At 40.5% G+C, this 25506-nt stretch overlaps 1 long non-coding RNA gene across 1 annotated transcript; it reads right to left on the bottom strand.

Annotated features, from left to right (window-relative positions):
- Nucleotides 1-2224: 2224 nt before the first annotated feature.
- On the bottom strand, nt 2225-25504 carry LOC136325187 (uncharacterized). The gene is made up of 4 exons (XR_010729217.1): nt 25235-25504; nt 11155-11226; nt 5594-5784; nt 2225-2448 (listed from the first exon to the last, which is right to left on the bottom strand). It is a non-coding gene; the product is annotated as an uncharacterized lncRNA (long non-coding RNA).
- Between the last annotated feature and the right edge of the window lie 2 nt (nt 25505-25506).

Genomic DNA, 25506 nt, shown 5'->3' with positions numbered 1-25506 from the left:
TAGGGTGAAAGGATCTGAAGATATCTATTAAATCGAGTTGATCTAGTGTTTCCAATAAGTCTGCTGTTTCTTTGTTAATTTTCTTTCTTGAGGATCTATCTAGTGATGTTAGTGGGGTATTGAAATCCCCTACTATTATAGTATTACTGTTGATCTCGCCCTTTAAATCCATCAAAGTCTGTTTTATATATTTGGGTGCTCCTATATTAGGTGCATAGATATTTATAATAGTTATATCTTCCTGTTGGATTACTCCCTTTATCATTATGTAGTGGCCTTCTTTATCTTTTACTATATCCTTTGTTTTAAAGTCCAATTTGTCTGATATAAGTATTGCTACCCCAGCTTTTTTTTCATTTCCGTTTGCATGAAATGTTTTTTTCATCCCTTTACCTTCAATCTATGTGTGTCTTTTGTTCTAAGGTGTGTCTCTTGTAGATAGCATATGTATGGGTCCTGTTTTCTTATCCACACAGCTACCCTATGTCTTTTGATTGGATCATTTAATCCATTTACATTTAAGGTTATTATTGATATGTAGTTGTTTATTGCCATTTTCTTCTTTAAAGGTGTATTCCTTTTTTTGCTATATTCTTTTTCAACTTTGATCTGTTTACAACAGGCCTCTTAACATTTCTTGCAGCGTTGGTTTGGTTGTAATGAATTCCTTGAGTTGTTTTTTGTCTGGGAAGCTTTTTATTTCTCCTTCAATTTTAAACGATAGCCTTGCTGGATAAAGTAGTCTTGGTTGTAGGTTCTTGTTCTGCATTACTTTGAATATTTCTTGCCATTCCCTTCTGGCCTCAAGTGTTTCTGTTGAGAAGTCGGATGTCATCCTTATGGGGGCTCCTTTGTAGGTGATAACTTTTTTTTCTCTTGCAGCTTTTAATATTTTCTCTTTATCGCTTAGCTTTGGTATTTTAATTATGATGTGTCTTGGTGTAGGTTTCTTTGGGATTCTCTGTAATGGAGTTCTCTGTGCTTCTTGGACTTGTAAGAGTTTCTCTTGCATTAATTTAGGGAAGTTTTCAGTTATGATATGATTGAACAAAGTCTCTATCCCTTGTTCTTTTTCTTCTTCTTCAGGATCCCCTATGATGCGGATGTTATTTCTCTTCATGTTGTCACAGAGCTCTCTAAGTGTTTCCTCTGACTTTTTGAGTCTCTTTTCTCTTTTCTTCTCTGCTTTCATGCCTTCATTCCATTTGTCCTCCAACTCTCTGATTCGATCCTCTGCTGTATCCATCCTGTTTTTAATTCCTTCCATTGTGGTCTTCATTTCTGATATTGTATTTGTCATCTCTGACTGATTCTTTTTTAATATTTCAATATCCTTTTTTATACTTGCTATTTCTTTATTTAGGTTTTCAAACTGCCCCTCCATTGTTGTTCTAAGATCCCTAAGCATCCTTACAATCATTATTTTGAACTCCTCATCTGGAAGTTTGATTATTTCCATATCACTCAGCTCATCTCTCAAGGGTGTCTCTTGTGGTTTCATTTGGGTTGCACTCCTTTGTCTTCTCACAATGGTGTTTTTTTTGTAGAGTTGCTTGAGTCTAGGCTTGGTGTTTTCTGCCTCCTGTTTTCAGTTGTGTTATTTCTAGGTCTTCTTGGATTGGTATCAGCTATTATTTGTAATACACTTTCGGATTTGGGCAGCTTTGAAGTCTTGATTTGTTTGTTTTCTTAACAGGTGATAGTCTTGTTAACTGATCTCAGCAGGGGGCTTCCTTGAAACTGTAACCAGGAATGCTGTGGGTGTAACCTGATACGCTGAAGGTCTCTTCCACCAACTAATCTCACTGGGGGCAGGGTTTTTTTCTCAGCTTCAGTAGGTGGAGGTGTATCTCAGATCTCCATGGAGACCTGAGTTACTGCCCCTCCTCCCCACTTCTTGTTTTCAGCTGTGTCTTGTTCTGCTGATTGGAGCTGGATAGATATCCGGAGATCTCTGATCCGGAAGCACTTCAGCTCTGTTTTGTGAAAGGTTCAGTCCCTCCCCCAGCTATGGCCGCCTCCAGCACGAATGATTCAGCTTTTTTATTTCGTTTCTTGCATACCTTAGCCCCTCACAGTCTGTCCCTCTCCTTGTCCTTTCCACTTGGGAGATAAGCTGGTCTTTTCAATCCACCTCGCTCCCTGGTCGCCAGGTAAGTGGCTGTGAGCAGTAGTTTCTGCTCTTTTTCCTCTGTGAAATCTTCTCTGGGCTCTCAGCCTCACCCCCCCCACCCACCCCCCGCCGTTCCTGTAAGCAGAGGAGATTCAGGCACTCCTTACCAGGTTTATTGTGGCTTCCTCTTTGCTCCTTGGTTTTTGAGAGCTGTTCTTGCAGTTCAGTGTTGGTTTTTCATGCTGATTTTTCCTAAATTGATTTGTATTCCAATTTGGTGTTGAGAGCTGGGCGTCTATGCGTCCGCCTACTCCGATGCCATCTTCCTAAGACCTCTATGAAGAAATATTAAGGAAAGGATCAGATTCTGGCTAAACTCATGAAACAAGATTCCTGTTGAAAGTAGGTCGGGTGAGCAAACACCACCTTGGGAAGCGATGGAAGATGAGGAATTTGATCAGATATTGGAAGTGATCAGACTAAAGGTGAGGAATTCTGGCTAAAGTGACTCAGCAGGATTCTTGACAAAACTGAACATTGGCCTGACCAGGCAGTGGCACAGTGCATAGAGCGTCGGACTGGGAGGCGGAGGACCCAGGTTCGAGACCCTGAGGTATCAAGCTTGAGCGCAGCCTTATCTGTTTTGAGCAAAGCTCATCAGCTTGGACCCAAGCTTGCTGGCTCGAGCAAGGGGTTACTCAGCCTGCTGAAGGCACGCGGTCAAGGCACATATGAGAAAGCAATCAATGAACAACTAAAGGTGTCTCAACGCGCAATGAAAAACTAATGATTGATGCTTCTCATCTCTCTGCTCCTGTCCGTCTGTCCCTGTCTATCCCTCTCTCTGTCTCTGTAAAAAAAAACAAACAAACAAAAAACCTGAACATCGCAGAGTATTATGAACACATAAACCCAAATATCAAACACTAATGAGAGTTCAGAGGAGCTTGAGTTTAGTCAAGAAAATCTTTGTCTCATGTCACATATTGTCTCAATTTTGACCAATTTTCCCTTTAATATTTCAGTTTTTAACTTTAGTTGTTAAAATTTAACAAGGACTTGTTTGATATACAGGAAGAATTAGAGAACTAATATATTTCTTAGAAATTCAGTCATTTTATATATTTAAACATAATAGTAATTATTTTTACTTCACTATATCCAAATAATCATAAGCTGTTCACAGACTTCTGTTTTGTGGCATGTTCACCTCTTCAAAAATTACTTATAGTAATTTGTATAGTAATAACATTAGTAATTTGATGACATGCTTTGTCAAAGACTACTTGTCTGTTGTTATCTACTAATTCATATATGAGAACTTCAACATTATTTTGTTACCTTATCAAAGAAACATCATTCAACTTCTTCCAGGTGTCAAAGTTTTTATCCATACAGTTAAAAAATAAATAAATGGGCCTGGCCTGTGGTGGCGCAGTGGATAAAGCATTGACCTGGAAATGCTGAGATCGCCGGTTCGAAACCCTGGGCTTGCCTGGTCAAGGCACATATGGGAGTTGATGCTTCCAGCTCCTCCCCCCTTCTCTCTCTCTGTCTCTCTCTCCCTCTCTGTCTCTCTCTCCTCTCTAAAAATGAATAAATAAAGTAAAAAAAAAAATTTTTAAATAAATAAATAAATAAATGGGAGCAAAAGGCTGCAGAGTAGAAACACATCCCTCACAAATTCCCCCAAATACTTAATTCTCCTCTGCAGAGACAACCAATATTATTTATCTATTGTGGATCTGTAAGATGCACTTCAGCTTGACCTGTGCTGATGCAGTGAATACAGCATCCACCTGGAACGCTGAGGTCACTGGTTCAAAACCTTGAGCTTGTGGGCTTGCCTGGTTAGGGCACATACTAGAAGCGACTATGAGTTGATGCTTCTGGCTCCTCCTCCCTTTCACTCTCTCTCTCTAAAATAAATAAAATATTTAAGAATAAAGATATATTTTATGCATAACATGAAAATTCTGATCTAGCTGTTTAACTTTTATCACCTAGGAATATTTTCTTTTTCTAAGGGCGTGGTTCTGTTGTGTACTGGCTTGCATAGATTCTGATAAGAATTCTGCTATAATTTTTATCTTCATTCCTGTCAATATGTTTTTCAGTCTGCCTGCAAGATGTTTCCCTTTATCTTTGTTTTTGTTTGTTGGTAGTTTATGTGTCTAGGTATTTATTCTTCATATTATTGTAATTTATCACTCAGTTTTATGACTGTCTTAAACCTGTGATTCATTGTCTTTCATTAATTTTGAGAAATTTTTGACCATTAGTTCCTTATATTGGTCTTCTTTTTCATTCTCTTTCTTTCTCTGACTGTGAGTCCAATGATATGTGTATTAAAAATTTATATATTGTCTCACAGATTTTGGATGTTCTGAGGTGGTATTTGTTATTTTTTGTTTGTTTGTTATTTTCAAATATTTTCCTCATATTTAAGTTGAATAATTTCTATTGGTCTATCTTCAAGTATATTGACTTTTTCCTCAGCTATATCCAGTCTATTGATAAGCCCATTAGATATAAATAGATGCTTTATATCTAAGTGTTTTTATTTCTAGATTCTCAGTCTTTTTAAAATTTTTTATCTCTCTATTAATATTATCTATATTTTCATGCACTATCCATGTTTATTCATAATTATTTTAAAGTCCAAGATAGCTTAAATAACTGTGTCATGTCTGGATCTGGTTCTGCTGATGATTTTACTTCTTGGGGATGTTTTTTCCCTTGCTATTGGGATATATTGAAATTTTTCATTAAACAATGGCCATTGAATATGGAAAAGTGGAAACTGAGGGTAACTAGAATTCATTTCTAGAAATGAGCAGATCTCTTCTTTTGTCTAGCTCATGACACAGAGTATTGAGGCAAGCTAGTTGGTAGTCAAACTGGATTAGTTTTTGTTGCCTTCAATGCGCACAGATGGCTGTCTTGCGCTCCCTGTGGGACCTGGGTACCACAGAGTTGTTCTCAGGTTCCTGCTCTATCTTTGAATTTCAGCAGTCTCAACTTATCCCACAGAACGGTGTCCTTCTCCGTGCTCTCATTTCTCCCCAGAAGTATTCTGCTGTTTCCTGTAATTCACCACAGTATTCTGTTGGGTATTCCCATTGCCCTGGTTCAGTCTTTGTCTTAAGCAATATTATTAGCCTGGATCTAGAAGATTGAGCTTTCTAGGCTTCTTACCCTTCCCTTCCATGGAGGATCTCTGTGTTGGACCTGTGTGGGCTGTGGCTGCGACAGAGTTCCTTACTTTGCATCTACTAGTAGTTGACATCTATGTATAAGTGCGGGACACTGGGTTCCAGGCAATTTCCTGCACCTTCACTACAGTATTTTCCTACACTTTATCCTCAGTGTCAATCTCTTTTTGCCTGTGACAAGGGGTGGGATGTTTTGTTCTCTTCCCTTTTCAAGCAAGATAGATTTCATTTAATTCCACCCCCAAAATGAGTAGACTGTACTCACTGTACTCGTTTTCCTGTGGCTTCCCATGAGAGATGCCGAAGATTCCGCACCGTGAGTCACCAAGGCGAAGGGCTCCTAGCTTGTGAGTGTGGAGGCCCTTGGTGTTTGGGCTCACAGACAGGTTCATTGTACAGGTTTTCTTGAGAGTGATTTTCTTGCAGGTTTACACATTCCACACAAAAGCCAAACTCCTAAGGAAAAGCCAAACACACTTTTGAATTACTTTTACCTATTTTGTTTCTGTATGAATTTTAAAAAAAACTTCTATGTTCTCTTTGAAAAAGAATTCTACTAATATTTCTATTGTGATATAATCAAGGAACAAGTTATGAGTAATAGTATTTTATGATGCTGAGTTTTTCAGGGACAAATGATAAGATATGACATATTTGATCAAATCATTTTGTATCTCTCAAAATTTAACATTTTATTTTTTTAAAAACTCAAATATATATTTTCTATATTTTATCTTAAATTATTAGTTTTTTATAGCAAATATTATAACCATCCTGAATTATCTTATATTGTCATTAGTTTTTACTTAATTTTCTTAAGTAAATAGCAAATTATTGTATGTGAAATGTTACTTTATATTCTCAATTTTTCTTGTGACACTGCTCGGGCCTAATATCATTTGTTAGTACCTCCAGAAAAATGTTAAATAATATTGCAAGTAGTGAAATTCTTTGATTGCTACATCTATTGTTTCTTCATTTTAATAACCTACCAATAGGTAGGACTGTTACATAATATTTTTAAAATATCCATCTTAACTCTCCAATTAAGAGCCTTTATCATTAATGGATATTATATTTTATCAAATGTTTTCTCTGCATTTAAGGAGTTGGAAGGTAGGTTTATCCTTGAGGTCTATTAATAATACATCATGTTAATAACTCATAATAAAGCACTGCTCTTAGTTTCCTGGGTTAAAATACAATTGTTCATGACCTTGGTCATAATCCAAGTAAAACTAGTCTAAATAAATTTTTTTTATGAAAAATTTGTGAACATGCAGTATTAATTTTAGTGCCTTTCCTTCTGTTATGCCTTTGGAAAATGTTAAACATTGGGATTACTTGTGTTTTAAGTTTATATGTCTTTTCTACAACAGATAAATAAAATATAGACTTTCTCCTCCTGTCTCACACAGTCTTCTTTCTAATTTTTTTCTTAAGGCATTTGCTAAAATTTCCAAAAGGTTGAATGATAATGCTAATAATAAGTCTCTTTGTTAGTCTTTATTTTATGGAAATAACTCTAGAATTCTTTAAATGAATTTGATACAGACTGTGAATCTACATATTTACTCTCATATTAAGAGTTTTATTTTGTTTCTAGAGAGTAAAGGATTTAATTTTACTTACATTGAAGAATGGATGGTCAATTATTTTCAAATTAATTTTTAACACACATGAAGATATTTTATGGTTTTTCTTTTTGTTTGTTGTATGTTCAGTTATACTATTAGATATTTATATAATAAATCATTTCTGTGTTTGGAATAAAGATAGCTCTTATTCCTTTAATATATTTCCCAATTTTTTAAGACAAGATATAAACTAATGGATTAGCTGGGCATGGAACATTGCATTAAAAAAGAAAAACTCATGACAGACAGATGGTTGGTTAATAAATCTCATACAACCCTGGCAGGACAGCTGGGTTGGTTGCAGCATCTTCCCGAAGAACAGAGGTTTCCTGTTCAATCCCTGGTCAGGACACACACAGGAACAGTTCGATGTTCTTTTCGGTCTCTCTCTCTCTCCCTGCCTTCCTCTAAAATAATACTAGTTATTTATTTATTTTTTTATTTTTATTTATTTTTTTTTACAGAGACAGAGTGAGTCAGAGAGAGGGATAGATAGGGACAGACAGACAGTAACAGAGAGAGATGAGAAGCATCAATCATTAGTTTTTCATTGCGTGTTGCAACACCTTAGTTGTTCATTGATTGCTTTCTCATATGTGCCTTGACCGTGGGCCTTCAGCAGACTGAGCAATCCCTTGCTGGAGCCAGCGACCTTGGGTTCAAGCTGGGGGGCTTTTGCTCAAACCAGATGAGCTCGTGGGTCTTGAATCTGGGTCCTCTGCATCCCAGTCCAACGCTCTATCCACTGTGCAACTGCCTGGTCAGGCAATACTAGTTATTTATTCTCTTTTTTCCATAAGAAAAGAATCTTTCCATATTCTCATTTTTTTAGAAAAAGAACCGAAATAGCAATACTATTCGCTTACAAGGTATATCTATGAAGTTTCAAAATACTGAAAAGAAGAAAATGAGATAAAACCTCCTCTTTGTGAAACCTTCACTTCTGCTCCCCACCTTGTGCCCTGAGACTAGGGTAATGGCTCCATCTTTATCCCACCCCTTTCACCTGCTCCATATCACCGTGTACCTCTAAGGACACTCAAACGCAGCTAGTTGAACATATTTGTATAAGGAACTCAAGATCAATTATTTAAACACTCTCCTACAAGATGGTAAAATTGAGGTGTTTAAGGTAGATTTTATTAGTATCCCATATGGCACCTGACATAAAATAAGTACTAATTAAACATTAAAAAAAAAAAAAAACCAGAAGGGCCTGACCAGGCGGTGGTGCAGTGGACAGAGCGTCAGACTGAGACGAGGAGGGCCCAGGTTCAGACGAGGAGGGCCCGAGGAGGGCCCCAAGGTCGCCAGCTTGAGTGAGGGCTCATCTGGTTTGAGCAAAGCTCACCAGCTTGAGCCCAAGGTCACTGCCTTGAGCAAGGGGTCACGCGATCTGCTGTAGCCCCCCAGTCAAGGCACATATGAGAAAGCAATCAATGAACAACTAAGGTGCTGCAACAAAGAATTGATGTATCTCATCTCTCTCCCTTCCTGTCCGTTTGTCCCTATCTGTTCCTCTCTCTCTGTCACAAAAAGGAAAAAAGCAAAAAACAGAAGGAACAAAGGAAGAAAGGAAGGACAAAAAGGAGGGAGGGAGAAGACTGACAGTAACACCCTGGAGGAAAAAAAACTTGATACAACTGTTTTAAAAATCATTTTATTTAGTGACAAAGGTTCTCCCATTTTTTAACATGGATTTTATGCATACAGCAAACAACTTGAAGCTTTCAAAAGCCACCTACAATAAATAATATTCCTGCAAAATAGCACGATTCTTGTATTTGTTTTAACTAACATACAGTCAAATATAAAATGTTAAGAGAGAAAGAAAATATAGCAGAAATCTCAGGGGGAATTGGCAATCACCTTAAGGGGAGTTTTTTTCATTGTTCACTCATTTTCTTTGTGCAAACTAAGTGAACATAGATATCTGTGATTTGACAGATGGCTGATGAAAAGAAACCTTTCTCTTCCTTTCTTTACTTTTTTTTTGTCTATTTGTTTTTCACAATATGACTTTACCATTCTCTCTAAAATAATTAAATCTACTCTTAAATCTCAGGTAAGAATTGCTTTTCATCATGGAACCTGGGCTTAAGATAGGGACTAGGGGCTACCAGTCTCAATTTAATGTCAAAAGCTGCATCTTGAAAACCCTGTATTAGGTTCCGGTCCAGGATCTCTTACCAAAGCCTCAATTAGCCAAGCTGAACATTAGGTGACCCTGCGCCCGGGCAGTTCCCACAACTCTCCATCCCAGCAATCCTGACCGATATCTCACCTCCAGGACCCTCTGACGTGCTACCAGTTAGTCATCTCCCCATCACTTCTTTCAACATTCTGTTCCTTAATCGTTAATTACCACCTCCTTCATTGTTTAACTGCTACAGGTAACAAGTCTTCGCCCTGTGGTGGGAAATACCACCGAACTCCATCCTATGTAGCATAAGGCTTCTCTTCCTTTCATGTCTGATGCCATTTTGGACTCAGCCCATCTGTTCGCAGATGTATAAATAAATTTCTTATAAAACACATCAGCTCTTGTACATCTCTAATTTGGCGACCTAACAACCAGCAACTCAGAAGTTACTTCTGGCTGAGAAGGCTAATTTGTTAAAAACTCTTTTCTCTTAAAAAATATTGTTTTGCTTTTGGATTATTCCATGCAATATCACTAATTTCCTATTGTTTTAATTCCTGATTTTATAAGAACAGGAAAAACTGCCTTCCTCAAGCCATCTCTCCCCTTACCGCATTTCTCCTCGCTATGTCATATGTGCTCTCCCCCTTCAGTTGGGGCACAGGGGCTCCCAGCAGAACTTCCTGTGTGTAACGTGTGTGTATCTGCGGATCTGCTGCCATGTGCCTTTGTGATTCACCTGCTTCCTTTCCTTTGAGCTCTAATTTCTAAATGAGAGGTATATATAGCTTGTGCAGTTGCCTTGAGTTTGGGAGAATGCCAGCTGCTCAGCAGCTTTGAGCAAATGTCACATTCTTCCAGATAGAAGAGTTTATTTATTCTTAAGTTCACCATGTAGTTATCCTTCTTAGTTGAAACTTTGTCTTATAAATTTAGGAATGGCTTTTTGGCAAAGCTCTGTAATATATGTGAAATATATCATAGGTCAGTGTCTGCACATAGTAAGTACTCAATAAATGTTAGAGATGAGGAGGGTGATGTTGATGTCTTTGAGAAAATATTATATTTATCTACTCAGAGTCCAATTATTTACTTAAATAACAGTTAAAGTCAATAATATTGTAATAACTATGTATGGTGCCAGGTGGGTACTTGAATTATCAGGGGAACACTATGTAAATTATATAATTGTTCAACCACTATGCTGTATACTTGAAACTAGTATAAAATAGCATTCAATGTCAACTTTAATTGAAAAATAAAAATTTTTTTAAAAAGTTAAAAAGTCATAACATTGATGTTGTCATTTTATGTTTCTTTCCTCAGTGATACAGTGTAGAAATTTGGAATCAATTTCTTCATTCTGATATATACACTTGTATATTTATAGAATACGCATATATACATATATGACCTTTTAAGTAATAGTATCTACAAAATGTGGTACCGAACCCCTTTGAAAACTAACCCTCCTTTCACCATCATATTTTCCTGCTGTGCAATGGGCAGAATTACATAAGGACCCGCCTGATATTTTACGTCATTGTTTCCTGGCACTGGCGACAAGAATACCATTAGCCACAGTGGGGTTCCAAGAAACAGAAAATAATATGTCTGATATTTAAATATAAACAATGTTCTAATTAAAACAAAGTTTTATAGAGGAATAATTATCTCATCAGAATGCAGCATATAAAAAATAAATCATACAACAGAGCTATACAATTAAAACAAAGATACAGCAATTTGTACATGAATAGTCAGAATGCTAAATTACATTAACAGTTATTGAAAATTCATTCTATAAAGTTATAGAATATTCAAGCTTAGCTGTCTAACATACTCATTTCACAGACTGAGAAACTAACTCACAGAGGGTTTGTGGCTCGGACCATAAAGTAGGTAGGTGCACCTGTGAAATGAGTTACCCTGACTCCTAACCTAGTCCTGTTTTTTTTCTGTACTCTTACCACCCTTAAAATGTTTTAAATATAAGTGTATACATATTGTACTTTAATTACATTAAATGTTAAAAGAAAAGATTACCTGACTCCATGAATTATCAGCTGCGTGCGCTTGGCCAAATTTCTTAACTTCTCTTTGCATCAATTACCTTATCTGTGAAACAGATGTTAACAGCAATAAATCTACACTTCAGGGAAAATTATCACATATATATTATATATACTAGTATATATATACTATATATAAGGTCTACCGGAAAGTTCTGTCCATTTCTATCACAAATTTCGACACGTAAGCACGTTTATTTGGCGCATGTGTGCCTCTCTATTTTTATCACTTAATGTATACATACTGATGTAGCAAATTAACTAAAACAAAGTTGATTTGTGTTAGTCTTATGTGTGAAGTGATAGTGTACCCATGGCTACTGATAAAGTTAATTTATGCCACTGTAATTTTTATGAATTTCAACAAGGAAGAAATGCTACAGAAGCATGTCTGTCACATCCACCATATTCTTTGGACTTAGCACCCTCCGACTATCACTTGATTTTGTCCTTACAAAATTTTTTGAAGGACAAAAAATTCAAAAATGAAGAAGATATCAAACAAGCACTGGATCAATTTTTCGCATCAAAAGATAAAACATTTTTCAAAAATGGGATATACAAATTGCCCTCATACTGGCAAGAAATCATTAATAATAATGGCAATTATATTATTTAATAAGTTTATTGATGGTAAGAAAAATTTGTATTTTGTTTTATTCCAAAAACGGACAGAACTTTCCGGCAGACCTTATATATTATATACTATATGTATTTATATACTATATATACTAGTACATATATTATATACTGTATATATTACATACGATATGTATATATTGTATACTAGATATATACTAGATATACACAAAGTATGCATGGCATATATTAAGTACTAAATAAATATCAGGTATTATTATTGTCATGATAAAACTCTAAAGAAATATGAATTCACACATGTCATTCACTATTGGCTCCCTTCTCCCATCTAGTTCTCTTGAGTGGACAGAGGTTCCTAATTTACCCCTGGCATAAAAGGGAAGGCACAGCCTGGCAGGAAAAAGCAGTGCCCCACTGCCCAGAGTACAGGGAATTGGGAATAGAGTATGAGTGTCCCCCTTCACACTTGTACCCTCACTATTCTCTAGCCCAACTGTTCTCAACCTGTGGGTTGCGACCCAGGCGGGGGTCGAACAACCAAAACACAGGGGTTGCCTAAAGCCATCGGAAATATATATTTTATTTAAAAATGTATTGTATAATAAATATATATTTTCCGATGGCTTTAAGCGACCCCTGTGTTTTGGTTGTTCAACCCCTACCGGGGTCGCTGCAACCCACAGGTTAAGAACCGCTGTCCTAGCCTAATCTCCTTTGATCAAGTGGGCAAATCAAGACTCCTAGAATAATTTCTGTTAGCCTGGAAACGTCAACTTCCATCGACGGATTTTTCCATGGGGGATTGTTGTTCCCACTGATCACAATGCTCAGCGGACAACCATCAGCATGTCTCCTAGGGCATTTGAGACTGTTCTAATGTGGCCAACACGTCCAGATCCCCAGAATTTCCTGCTAGCTAACTGAACACACTCCACGTCACACCCTCCACATAAAAATAATGCAGTTCTGTATTTTAACAATGGAGTTTTTGTAAATTATAGAAAAATTTTCACAACACTGTCATAAATTTTTATACTGTTATAAACCTTATGCAAATATTATTTGATAATAATACTGTAATTAATACAATGCTCCTAGCTAATATTGCTTCCTTCTTAAATTTTAGAAAATATTTGGGAACCATCAGTTGTATGGCCAGTGTTTCTCTAAAAAATTTCTCCATGAAATTTTGAATTCTGCCCAACAGGTTATCAATAAAGGGGATAGGCAGATGTTGAGGAGGACATGTGTCCTTCTGAGAAGCATTTGCCTCTGCTAAGAACTTTACAGTCTCTTGGCAACGGGAGGCTGCTCTGCTCTAGCAAGGAGGATACCTGCCCCTGATCACCAGAGGGTCCATGAGACTGGGGGCAGGGAGGGTTGGTCAAGATTCTCAAGGTCGTCCACCCAATGTCTACATCTCATGTCTCAGGGTCACACACTTCTATTAGGACCCTGACTGTGGGCTAAGGTAATTGTAAGATTATGCATGTTCAGATTTTTAACACAGTCTGTTCTCTGACTACAGGGAATAAAGGTGACCTTTAGTGGTACACCTTGAAATTAAGAGTTAAAAATACATATAACCTCTTTTTTAAAAAATTTTTTCCAAGGCTTCTGCAGTGTGAGTCAATACTTTCATAAAGGGCCAGATAACACATATTTTGAATTCATAAACTGTGTGGTATCTTTTGTCATTGCTCAACCTTGCCTGTAGCACATACATAAGCAGTGATAAACAACACGCCAACAAATGATTGTGGCTTTGTTCCCGTAAACTTGACTTACAAGAACAGGTGGGCTGCCCAAAGGCCATGTTTTGCAACCTCTTCTCTGAAGCAACTATCAAAAGCTCTTCAACTGTCCACATTTTAATTGCTCTTTTTCTCATTCTGTTTAAGTGCCACTGTGTCCAGGTACACCTGCACCTGGTCCCACACCCCCAATTCATCCAACTGCAAGAGTCTTTGTTATTATAATGCCACTGCCTGCCTTGGGCTAGCCTTATGGTTGTTGAATCAACCAGCAGTTCCGGCTAAAGCACCCCTTGAAACTCACTGTTTTAGACTCAGTTGAGCCCAGAAAGCAGAACTGGAGAAAAGGGCTGGTGTGGAAGCAGCCGTGAGTGGGGGGAGGAAGGGCAAGAAGCAGGTAAGCGAGTTTAGGAAAAAGAAGGGACTGGCAAGAATAAGACAGAAAAGGGGGGAGTCAAAGGTATATTATCAAGCTGTTCATTGTTAGGGACAGTGGAACTTGATTTATCTGGATCCTCTCTAAAGAGGCATTTATAATGGGCTTCTACCTTATCCCCTCAAGGGACAGAAGCCACTTCCCATTGGCTACCATTCTGGTCAAAGGCTGCCACAGGGCTGTTGATCAATTCTACTGAGTCTCCCAGTGGCATCTGCAAAACTGCTATTCCTAAGCTTCAAAGAGCCCCAGGTGAGTGCAGCTGAGATGAATGTCATCAGGTCACACCTGCCCAAAAGCATTTAGCGCAGCACTAGCTGGGGTCTATGAAAGGAGCATGCAAGATCACAGGAAGGTGTCCATCACAGGGTTCAGGACTGTCTGCCTGGGGTAAATTGATTTATAGACTGATCGGATTCTAAAAATAATGCACAACATGGTAAAAAGGCAAAAATCTACATAAAACCCAGCAACTTTGACCTTGAGGCAATTCCTATCAGACTTCATTAGTTGATAGCTTTGGAACTTTGTTTTGCATACCTTTTTCCAGTCTGTGGCCCTGGACTTTTGAAACTATTGTTCTCAGTTCTTCTTTTTCTGCTTTTTATCCTATATCCCCCATGATTTTTGACTTCCCTATATTTTTCTACATTATCACACCACAAATAGCCTTAACACACCAACATCTCTCTGTTTTTTTGTACCACTTAACCACTAAAATGATCTTTTAAATGGGAAAAACCAACCTGCTTTATTCATTAAAAAAACAAACAAACAACAAACCAGTGCTTGTCACATGCTCATCTGTGCTATGTTCTATGGCAATTGTTGGGCAGATAAAATGTATTATGCTCACTTTGTTAAAGATGGAGGCCGTGGCCCAGGTGATATTAATGTGTTTGTAGCCTGGGGCTTGGTTTTGGGATTAAGCCTTTCCCACCCGTTTTGATGTGGGGTGGTACAATCCAATCATGCCTCAGAGAAGTGACTTTGTATTAGAGACTTCCCTATTTTGTATATTGAATTAAGGGTTTGAATCTACACTATAAAATGGGGACGCAGTGGGAGCTTGCCCTCTTAGTTCCTGAGATTAGCATTAGAGAGGAGAGCAGAGAAAGGCCACGTGGAGGAGGCCAGGAGAAGCAGCAAAGATGGCGGAGTGCTGAGTGAGATGCCAGTTTGTGTAGAGTTTGTATCTGGGATAAGGAAGGAGATGAGGAACAGAGGTGAATAAGGCTGGTGAGCTAGAAACCTTTGATTCTAGGAAACTCGGATAAGTCAGTGGCTTTGTGAGCACTGAGTGTGACTGGGTTTTGGAGCCCAGTGTATGTTTTTACTTGCCCGCCGGGTGCAAGCTAGGATTAAAGGCTACGGCCCACCAGTTTTTGGCTCTGTTGTTTCTTTACCGACTGTCCGAATCCAATGCGAACTTGCATGGGCCGGGCTGCTGTGATAGTGGTCCTGGCCTTGCCTTCTGGCTTTACATTTGGCGTAGTCTGTGGCAGAATTTGATACAGATCGGCAAGGAGCCTTTGAGTGGTGGAGTAGAGGACTGGCTAGTGTTAGGGTTCCCCATGGCTGTCCTTTTGGGGATTGTAGGCTGGCTGACTTTTACAGCCATGCATGAGGAAACTGAGAGCTCTGTGGAAGAGGCTGCCTGGGACCTGCAAACCAAGCAGTGCAAGGAGATGGAGCAAACGCAGGAGAAACCAATGCTGACCCTGGAGCTGGAGGAAGCACTGGAGGAGGAGGCTGACCAGGTTCGTGAGATTCGCCTGGAAATGGAGCAGCCGCTGGAGGAGGATTCAGAGGTTTGTGAGTTGCAGCTTGCCCTGGATGTTGTGGAGAGCCAGCAGCGGCAGGAGGCCAGGGCTGAGGTTGAGGCTGAGGCTGAAGCTGAGGCCGGGACCGGAGCTGCAAGGTCTGCGGAGCAGAAGGCGGTGGCAGCCCGGGGCTTGAGCCTAGCAGCGGGAGCTGGTGTTTTCAGTTCCTCTTTGGAGGATGAGGAGAATCGGACTGGAGTTGTAATCTGCAGTCTCCAGAAGATGGAAGCCCAGCTGGAAGCAGCACCTACTACAGCTCTGGTAGGTCTGCGATTTTGGGACACTTGGTTGAACGCTATCATGCTCTCCGGAGCAGAGATGGTAGTGTTGACTGCCATTGCCACGTGCCCCTCTTTGGGACAGTGTAAGACCTGCCAGGATGGCAGGAATGAGGGGGGTGGCTGATGCCCCATGTGCGTGGACTGGTTTCCTGGACTACGACCGGAGTGGGCATTGGCTCCTTTTTTGGATGGATTTACGGATTACGGATTTTGGACAATGTGAAATACCCTGATGGGTGTGGGGGGGTGGCTTTGCTGGAAGCACTCCCCTGCCCCGGGAAGCTTTTCCTGTAGGCCGAGGACATTTTGCGCTTTGCGCTAAATGCTGAGAGACTGGTGAAATGTACCTTCGTAATTGTTGAAACTGTATGATTTTTGCTGTTGTAATTTGTGTAATGTTCTAATTTCCTTGCACAGGGATGCCGGTGGTATAGATTGTGGGTAGTAAAGTGAGCATAGGGGTGGATTGTTGGGCAGATAAAATGTATTATGCTCACTTTGTTAAAGATGGAGGCCGTGGCCCAGGTGATATTAATGTGTTTGTAGCCTGGGGCTTGGTTTTGGGATTAAGCCTTTCCCACCCGTTTTGATGTGGGGTGGTACAATCCAATCATGCCTCAGAGAAGTGACTTTGTATTAGAGACTTCCCTATTTTGTATATTGGATTAAGGGTTTGAATCTACACTATAAAATGGGGATGCAGCGGGAGCTTGCCCTCTCAGTTCCTGAGATTAGCATTAGAGAGGAGAGCAGAGAAAGGCCACGTGGAGGAGGCCAGGAGAAGCAGCAAAGATGGCGGAGTGCTGAGTGAGATGCCAGTTTGTGTAGAGTTTGTATCTGGGATAAGGAAGGTGTAAAGCCAGCAGGCAGGGCCAGGGCCACTATCAGAGCAGCCTGGCCCATGCAGGTTCGCATTGGATTCGGATAGTCGATAAAGAAACAACGGAGCCACAAACTGGTGGGTCATAGTCTTTAATCCTAGCTTGCACCCGGCGGGCAAGTAAAAACATACACTGGGCTCCAAAACCCAGTCACATTCTGTAAAGCCAGGAGCTACGGCCAGGGCCACCATCAGAGCAGCCCAGCCCTTGCAGGTTCGCATTGGATTCGGACAGTCGGCAAAGAAACAGCAGAGCCAAAAACTGGTGGGCCATAGTCTTTAATTCTAGCTTTGCACCCGGCGGGCAAGTAAAAATACACACTGGGCTCCAAAACCCAGTCACATTCAGTGCTCACAAAGCTACTGACTTATCCGAGTTTCCTAGAATCAAAGGTTTCTAGCTCACCAGACTTATTCACCTCTGTTCCCCATCTCCTTTCATTATCCCAGATACAAACTCTACACAAACTGGCATCTCACTCAGCACTCCGCCATCTTGGCTGCTTCTCCTGGCCTCCTCCACGTGGCCTTTCTCTGCTCTCCTCTGCTCTCCTCTGCTCTCTCTTCTAATCTCAGGAACCAAGAGCACAAGCTCTCGTTCCGCCCCCATTTTATAGTGTAGCTTCACAACCTTTAATCCAATATACAAAATAGGGTAGTCTCTAATACAAAGTCACCTCTGAGGCATGATTGGGTTGTACCATCCCACATCAAAAAGGGTGGGAAAGGTTTAATCCCAAAACCAAGCCCCAGGCTACAATTCTCAACACACATTAATATCACCTGGGCAACGGCCTCTTTAACAAAGTGAGCATAATACATTTTATCTGCCCAACACATTCAGTGCTCACAAAGCTACTGACTTATCCAAGTTTCCTAGAATCAAAGGTTTCTAGCTCACCAGCCTTATTCTCCTCAGTTCCCCATCTCCTTCCTTATCCCAGATACAAACTCTGTACAAACTGGCATCTCACTCAGCACTCCGCCATCTTGGCTGCTTCTCCTGGCCTCCTCCACGTGGCCTTTCTCTGCTCTCCTCTGCTCTCTCTTCTAATCTCAGGAACCAAGAGTGCAAAATCCTGTTTTACCCCCACTTTATACTGTAGCTTCACAACCTCTAATCCAATATACAAAGTAGGGAAGTCTCCAACCCAAAGTCACCTTCTGAGGCATGATTGGATTGCACCACCCCACATCCAAAAGGGTAGGAAAGGCTTAATCCCAGAACCAAGCCCCAGGCTACAAGGATTCCGCCTGCCTTTAGCCCACCCCAACACACATTAATATCACCTGGGTGACGGCTTCCTCGTGTTATCTTTAACAAAGTGAGCATAATATATTTTATCTGCCCAACAATGAAGGAGATGGGGAACAGAGGTGAATAAGGCTGGTGAGCTAGAAACCTTTGATTCTAGGAAACTCGGATAAGTCAGTGGCTTTGTGAGCACTGAATGTGAGTGGGTTTTGGAGCCCAGTGTGTATTTTTACTTGCCCCCCGGGTGCAAGCTAGAATTAAAGACTATGGCCCACCAGTTTGTGGCTCCGTTGTTTCTTTGCCGACTGTCCGAATCCAATGCGAACCTGCATGGGCCTGCCTGCTGTGATGGTGGCCCTGGCCGTGGCTTCTGGCTTTACAGCAATGAAACAAAACCTTATAAGAATTCAGCACCTGCATTCTACCTGATCCCTTTGACATTTCTTTGCCAGTGTGGGTCAAATAAATTTGCAAATATGATATTTATGTTTGCTCCTTTATAGTTTGCATTGGGTTTGTCGGACAGGCTGTAAGCAGGCAGGATCCTTATAGCCTAAGGCTTAGTTTTAAAACTAAGCGTTTACCCCACACCCTTGACTGTTGCATGGTGGGGGGTGGTGCACTCTCATGAGGAATCCCATTATGCCTCGGATAAGTGACTTTGTATCAGACTTCCTTGTTTGTATACTGGATTAAAGGCTTTGATTTCTATACTATAAAATGGGGCAGAGGAGCCCATGCTGGAGGAGAGCAGAGAAAGGCCACGTGGAGGAGAGGAGATGCAGCCAAGATGGTGGAGTGCTGAAGGAGAAGCCAGTTTGTGCACAGTTTGTGCAGAGAGAAGGAGATGGGAAACAGAGGTGAATAAGGTGAGGTACAAACCTTTGATCCTAGGAAAACTCAGATAAGTCAGTAGCTTTGGGAGCCCTGAATGGAAAGGAAAGAGTTTTCTCACTGTGTGTATTTCTTGCCCATTGGGTGCAAGCTAAGATTAAAGCTAATGGCCCACCAGTTCTTGGCTCCGTTGTTTCATTACCGTCTGTCCAAATCAAATGCAAACCTGCATGGGCCAGACGGCTGTGATGGTAGCCATGGCTATTGGCTTTACAGCCGCCACTTTCAAAGTCCCCCAAAGTTCCATCTGGCCAATGACAATTCTATGCCAGTCATATCTCTTAATACTTGTAACAACTCTTCAAGGCAAGGATTGCTGTTATCTCTTTTTCATACATGAGGCTGAGGCTCAGGGACCGTCCACCCAGACCCCACAGAGGAAGGTGTGGCCATGTCAGAATGCAGATTTCCAACATGGATTTGCCCCCCAGCTCCAGTCCACTCAGTGCAGGAGAAGGGCTTCCCACACTTGGACATGGTGCTGCTTTTGAAGGATTTCCAACTCTAATGCTCTCAATAGCCTACTGCTTAGACTGCCTAGGTCTCAGCTTCCCAATATGCATGAATATGTTAAGCAGCCTACCATCACCTGATTACAGGTGTGCGAGAGCGCACTCCTTGGTACTCGGGGTGGCCTGGGCACTGCTGGAACCAGGAAGCTCCCTAGGTCAGTGTTTCCAGCAGCATCTTTAACTGCTGACCCCAGTAGGCTGAGCAAGTAGTTTCCATGGGTATAACAGAGGAAGAAAGGGGAAAAATGTCTGGAAACCAAACTGAGAAGTAAGGCTGTTCAGAAGTCTGGAAAAGAACGTGTGTGAAGCAGAGAAGAGTAAATCTCTTAAGAAGTCCAAAGATGAGCAGAGTTAGGCTAGGGAATGTGGAAATGAATGGGGTCACATCTGAGTGTGTCTGTCAACATGAAATTTGAAGGACAAATGGAATGGGGTGAGATAGGACTGTAAAGGAGAAACTGAATGAAAGGAGGTGTCAAATGTTAGTTAGATATGAGAAAGTGGAAGAGCTTAGGAAAGAGAAAAACTGCTCGTTGAGATACCTGAAGTTGCTGTTAGGAAGAACAGCCCACCACTTTGAAGAGACTCAAATGCCAGTGACTCTGAGCTAGTCATTCTAATTGCCCTAGTGGATTGCCAATGAACAGCAAAACTTCCTAATTCAGTCACTGGTTAAAAATAAGATGCACAGTCCTAAATCCCTGTAGGAAGAAAACTAAAAATCATAAAATATTGCTCCTTATCATTGTCAATAGTCTCTTCCAAAGTATCTACACAACTGACTTCCAGCCTCTGTTCAAACAGTTATGTTGAGGGTGAGGGAGACAACTTCTATCTCAATTACAGAACTGATAAATTGCAAGCTGGGTGCTGGGGAGAAAATCTTGTTTAAAATGTCTTATTCTGCAGTATCATGCGCCCCCTGCTGACTAAAATTATCTGCTTCCACACTTCTAATTCCAGAATTTATTGAGCTAGGGATAATGCTAATATTGTCTCATTTTAAGAAATAAAACTTCCCCAGAAGATTATTTTAAATTCACTTGACATTTAGAGTTCACTTGTATTAGGGAGCAGCCTAACATTTATATAAGTTACTTGCTCTTATGAGTAATTTTAAATTTTATCTTTTGTCACCACCTGGTGGTAGAACATTTTCTTTTTTTTTCTTTTCTTTTTTTTTTTTTTTTTTTGCACCTCTTTTTTGTTTGTTACTATGGGAAATCTCTAAACAAAAAAACCGAGTTAACTTTAGCACTGATAGTCAAGTACTGATGTGCACTAAGCAAACAGTAGGCACTTAAAGATCAGTTTAACAAAGGAGGTTTTAATTTGATTTAGTGGATTGCAAAGTCTACTATCTTTTTATTTGAATTGCAAAAAGTTCTCAAATAAGACTAATGAAAGTGATACACATTATCTTATCAGAGTTATTTTTCTTCTTTTAATTTTAACTGATTTTTTTGCTTTAAGCCAGCAAAACTACATGATTGAAAAGTAGCAGCATTTTATTTTAAGACTGTAAATACACTTAGAGTTATGATATTTAAAAGATATTTTCTGTGACACAATCAAGTGAGAGGAAGTTTAATACAATTTTGGTAAATACGATTGAAAAGGTACAACCACCTTTGCCAATTCCTGACTTGGACCGTTGTAGACCACCATTTGTTGTAGAGCGTCGCCACCTGGTGGACGGGAAAAAAAGGTACCAAAGGCTGTGAATCTCTTAAGGTGGAATTGTTATTGCCAGAAAGTTCCTGTTTAGAATTTAAATTAAGTGTAATCAATGGAAACAACACTGACAACATGCTTAACCTACCAAACAATTTGATATTTAAAGTGCCAAAGAGGCATTGGATTAAAAATGATGATTTAGAATCATTTTGAAGCCCCCAATGTGGCTACATTTAAGGAAAGCCCTCTTTGAGGCACAATCCACCGTCAAACAAGGGAAGTAGATTGCACAGTTACAATTTTCTTCCTTCTTGCAAATGTGTGATTTTGGGTCATACCAATTTGTAGTCCAAATGCAATTTACATTAATTTTTCTGTTTTCAATATTTGTTATTTTTCTGGGTATATAACCTGCTTAAAATGAATGTTTTGTATCTATTTTCTCATTTGTGACCAAATGAAATATCCACTTGTTCAATCTTACTTTAGACCATATGTTCCCCAAAGGAGCACTAAACCGCTTTCTCATTTCTAACTGGTAAATCCTATGGTACAGGAATATGAATAAATAACATTACATGTTTATCAAATATGTATATTAATCATTTCTGTAGATAGTATTTTCTCTGAAACAATGCTAATAGCTCATGAATATTACCAGATTCCCTCATTTCATGGCTACTTTTTGAATACTTAATTTGGTGTAAACTTCTTAAGAAATATGAATAGAGTATTGTGTCTGTAAATATAAGTGAAACATATACAAATATAGATAAAATTAATACTTTCTTGTTTCTTATACTTTAAAATACTCAAAACATTCTCATTTCTCTGTTAACAGAGAACAAAAATACTTTTAAAAGATCAAACTGTTCGTTTTAAGAATATTATTGTCAAATGCATATTTTAACTTTGGTTAGCTCTTCTCTACAAATAATCAAACTAGTTAAGGTCTATAAACTAGAACACATCAAAATTCATGTTTGTATAAGCATATGTGTATTCTACACAAAGAAAGCCAGCATTGTGGTAGGGCTCTTGACAACATGGGATCTTTTGGATGCCCATTCAAATCAAAGAGCAAACATTTTATAAGGGGGACAGTGTGAGACTTACTAAGAAGGACTCGATATTACATGTCTTTTTTTACTAGTGCCATGTACACACTCTACTTCTGTTGGTCTTGTTTTCACAGTAAAATATCTTTTCAATTCACAATTCTGTTAATAAATATACAAGTTATGTGCATATATTTACGTAATATCACAAATGCCCAAAGAGCACTGGCCTTTAAAAATATACAGTATATTTAATGTTCTTTGAGCATGGATGGAGCTTTTCAAGCTTAGTAATTGGCAATTCTTACATCCATGCTTCTGCTGAAGCGATTAGAAAAGAATCATTTCCCAGAACTACAGGTGCACAACAGATTGGAGTCATTATGCAAAAGAACAGAAATCTGGATGGAAACCCAGTGAATAAAAAAGTCATGTTCCTGGCCATCCTTTTGCCTTTAGCTCTCTGGGGTTTGTTTGTTTGTTTTTTTCTTCCCTCAGCTCTATTTGGATATGCAACATAAATATGCAAAAACTATAATGGATTTAAAATAAGCCATTAAAGATTAGAAATCTCTGCCTGAGTTAAACAAATTTCCAATAAGAATGCATTAGGGGCAGGAATTGAATAAAAGTCAAGTTTGCACTTATATACAATATATTTAAAAGCTAAAGTTTATGTAGGGGAGGTGACAGTTTGGAATATATTACATGAGTTTTTAGAAAATGACACATTTTTTTGCTGGTCTTCTGAATTTCCCACTGTACCACAATTCAAGGGACTCACATTTATCTTAGTCCTCTGTTAAGTCTCTTAGCCCCTGGGTCATCTCAAGTATCTAAAATCTCCATTTCAAATCCATTCTGAGGCCCCAACTGCTCGTCCCCTTATATTGTTTGCAGAACCCTCCTCTAAGTAAGAGGTTTGAAGATTTATTGATGACTTCGCCACCTTGCTTTTGTAATTCTTGTACGTGTAGTGACTTTTCCTCAAAGTTCTCCCGAGTATCTAACCTTTCTTCTAGCTAGAAAGAACAAATGAAATGAAATCATTTTTAAAAAATAGAATATTTAAAAACTTCTGTAACAAAGGGGGAAATGTAAAACAATCCCTGGAAACAAAACCGACAAATGGGGACTTCGGGAAATGACTCTTGTGCAGCAAAGAGGAGTAAAAATCTCATCCTTCAAAGAACAGTTAGGCAGCCGCTAGACCATGGGAAAATCCTGGGGCGGCTCATGGGTGTGTGTCAATATCAGGTTCATTGGAAAGGGGTGAGAGAGGGCTGTAAGAGACTGGGTAAAGGAGGTAGGCAGAAAGTGTCACAACGCCAGGTGGTGTGAGAAAGGAAGACCAAGAAAAGAAAAAGTAACTGAGATACCGTGAGCTGCTGTAAAAAATATATGTAATTTCTGGGTTGATCATTAAGCACTTATGAGCACCTTAGTGAAAAAGAAAATTACATTTGAGAAAGCATGCATTCCTTAATGTGTAGGGACGAGTGGTGGTTGTTAAAAGCTTTCTAGAGTGAAGCGTTTGTTGTTGTTTTGCTTCTCTGTGCCATTCTTTCTCATTTGAACTTTTCTAAACAGTGTATTGGGATGGTGGTGGGGGGCGGAAATTGGGTTTTATTGTTCAAGTAGACAATGTAGAACTCTCAGAGAAAAAGGCTAAGTTGAAAAGTATTCTGAAAGCAAAAACTGGAAGAGGGGCGTATTGGAGGACTGCAGGGACGCCTCTAGCTGGGACAGAACGAAGTTGGAAAGACCAGCGTAGGCGTGAGGAAAGGGCCGAGATGAAATTTTGTGGAAATGGGGGAAGGGGGCGGTGGACCAGAGACCCGCGAAGGCCAGGAAGTGGCGTGCGCGAGTGCGAGGGACTCGGGTCTTCCCCGGGATACGGCGGCCATTCTAACCATTGTCCCCGTGGTTTTCCGTCTGTGAAAGCATTATGAAACATTTCCTTCCTCTGTGTCACTGGGCCCCTCCCTCCTTTTCGATAGAAAAGCTGCTGAGCTTTCTCTTAGGGACTTAACGGTGGAAAGGCTCAGATGTTCTCGCTCTTATAACAAGGACGCAGCCTTGGCCAATCCTGATGGGCGGGGGGGGGGGGGGGGGGGGTTCCGAGAAGGAAACCGATTTGCTAATGTCCCCACTGCACACTTTCTAGCCCCAGCGATCCCTCTGGCCCCTGAGTGGAAAAGCGGGGTTCTCTGACGTTTCGGCCAGCCTGGCCCACGTCCTGCAGCCGCTATGGGGTTGAAGAAGGCAAGGGGGGCTGGGCGGGAGCTGATCACTTCTCGGATGCAGAAGAGAGAGCTTAATTCTCTATCTAGGCTCTAGGGAACTGAACCGCTTTCCCCATCGCCTATTCTGGAAGTGTGAACCTGGATCCCCACAGAGAAGACTCAAAGGTGGCGGAAGGGGGAGATGATGTTGGAAGGGGTAGGAGTGAAGGTCAATACACACGCATTTTAAAGTCCAGAGCCTGGGAAATGTCTCCCGGCCATCTCTCCTAGCATGCTTTCTAGGGGAGGCGCTGGGCCAATCAAACTTTCCCCGAGAAATGTTGGAGCGTAGAGAGAGCACGTGACAGCAGGCCGGCCCGTAGCAGGCTAGGGAGATGGAGAAAAGGGATGAGATATCTTTCTAGGGAAGGCTGGAGAGTAAGGAGGTCCGAAGTCAGGGGTGGTGAGAGAAGGAGGTGGTGCAGGACCAGTTCCTGGACAGGGAAATCCTGGAGATAAAACTTAAGCTTTCCTCCCCGATCGTCCCTTCTGGGAACTGCAGCCTAACACGCGAACTGCGCTCCTGCACTAGAAGGGTAGCGGGAAGGGAGGATAGTCCGGAAAGCTGGCAAGGGGGAAGGTGCGGTGGGTGTGAGTACCTTTGCCCAAAGCGGCCCAGAGGTACAAAGTACTGGTCACAGCGCTCCTTGTGCGTCTTCCGCCCCCAAACTGACGAGTCCGTGGCGCCGAGCCAGCACAGAGGTTCCCCTCCCCCGCCCGGAGGCCGCGGCGCTGAGCGCGGTCTAGCACCGACTTTAGGGGGCGGTGTCTTCAGGGTGGAAAGGCGGCCAAGAGGGAGGAGAAAGGGGGGAGGGGGCTAGAAGACAGATTCTGGCTAGCTATAAAAGCGCGGTCCTGTGTGCCCTGTTCT

Source organism: Saccopteryx bilineata, chromosome 2 (genome assembly GCF_036850765.1).
Source record: "Saccopteryx bilineata isolate mSacBil1 chromosome 2, mSacBil1_pri_phased_curated, whole genome shotgun sequence".
In the NCBI taxonomy this organism is placed as follows: Eukaryota; Metazoa; Chordata; class Mammalia; order Chiroptera; family Emballonuridae; genus Saccopteryx; species Saccopteryx bilineata.
This window is presented reverse-complemented; position numbering and strand designations above follow the sequence as displayed.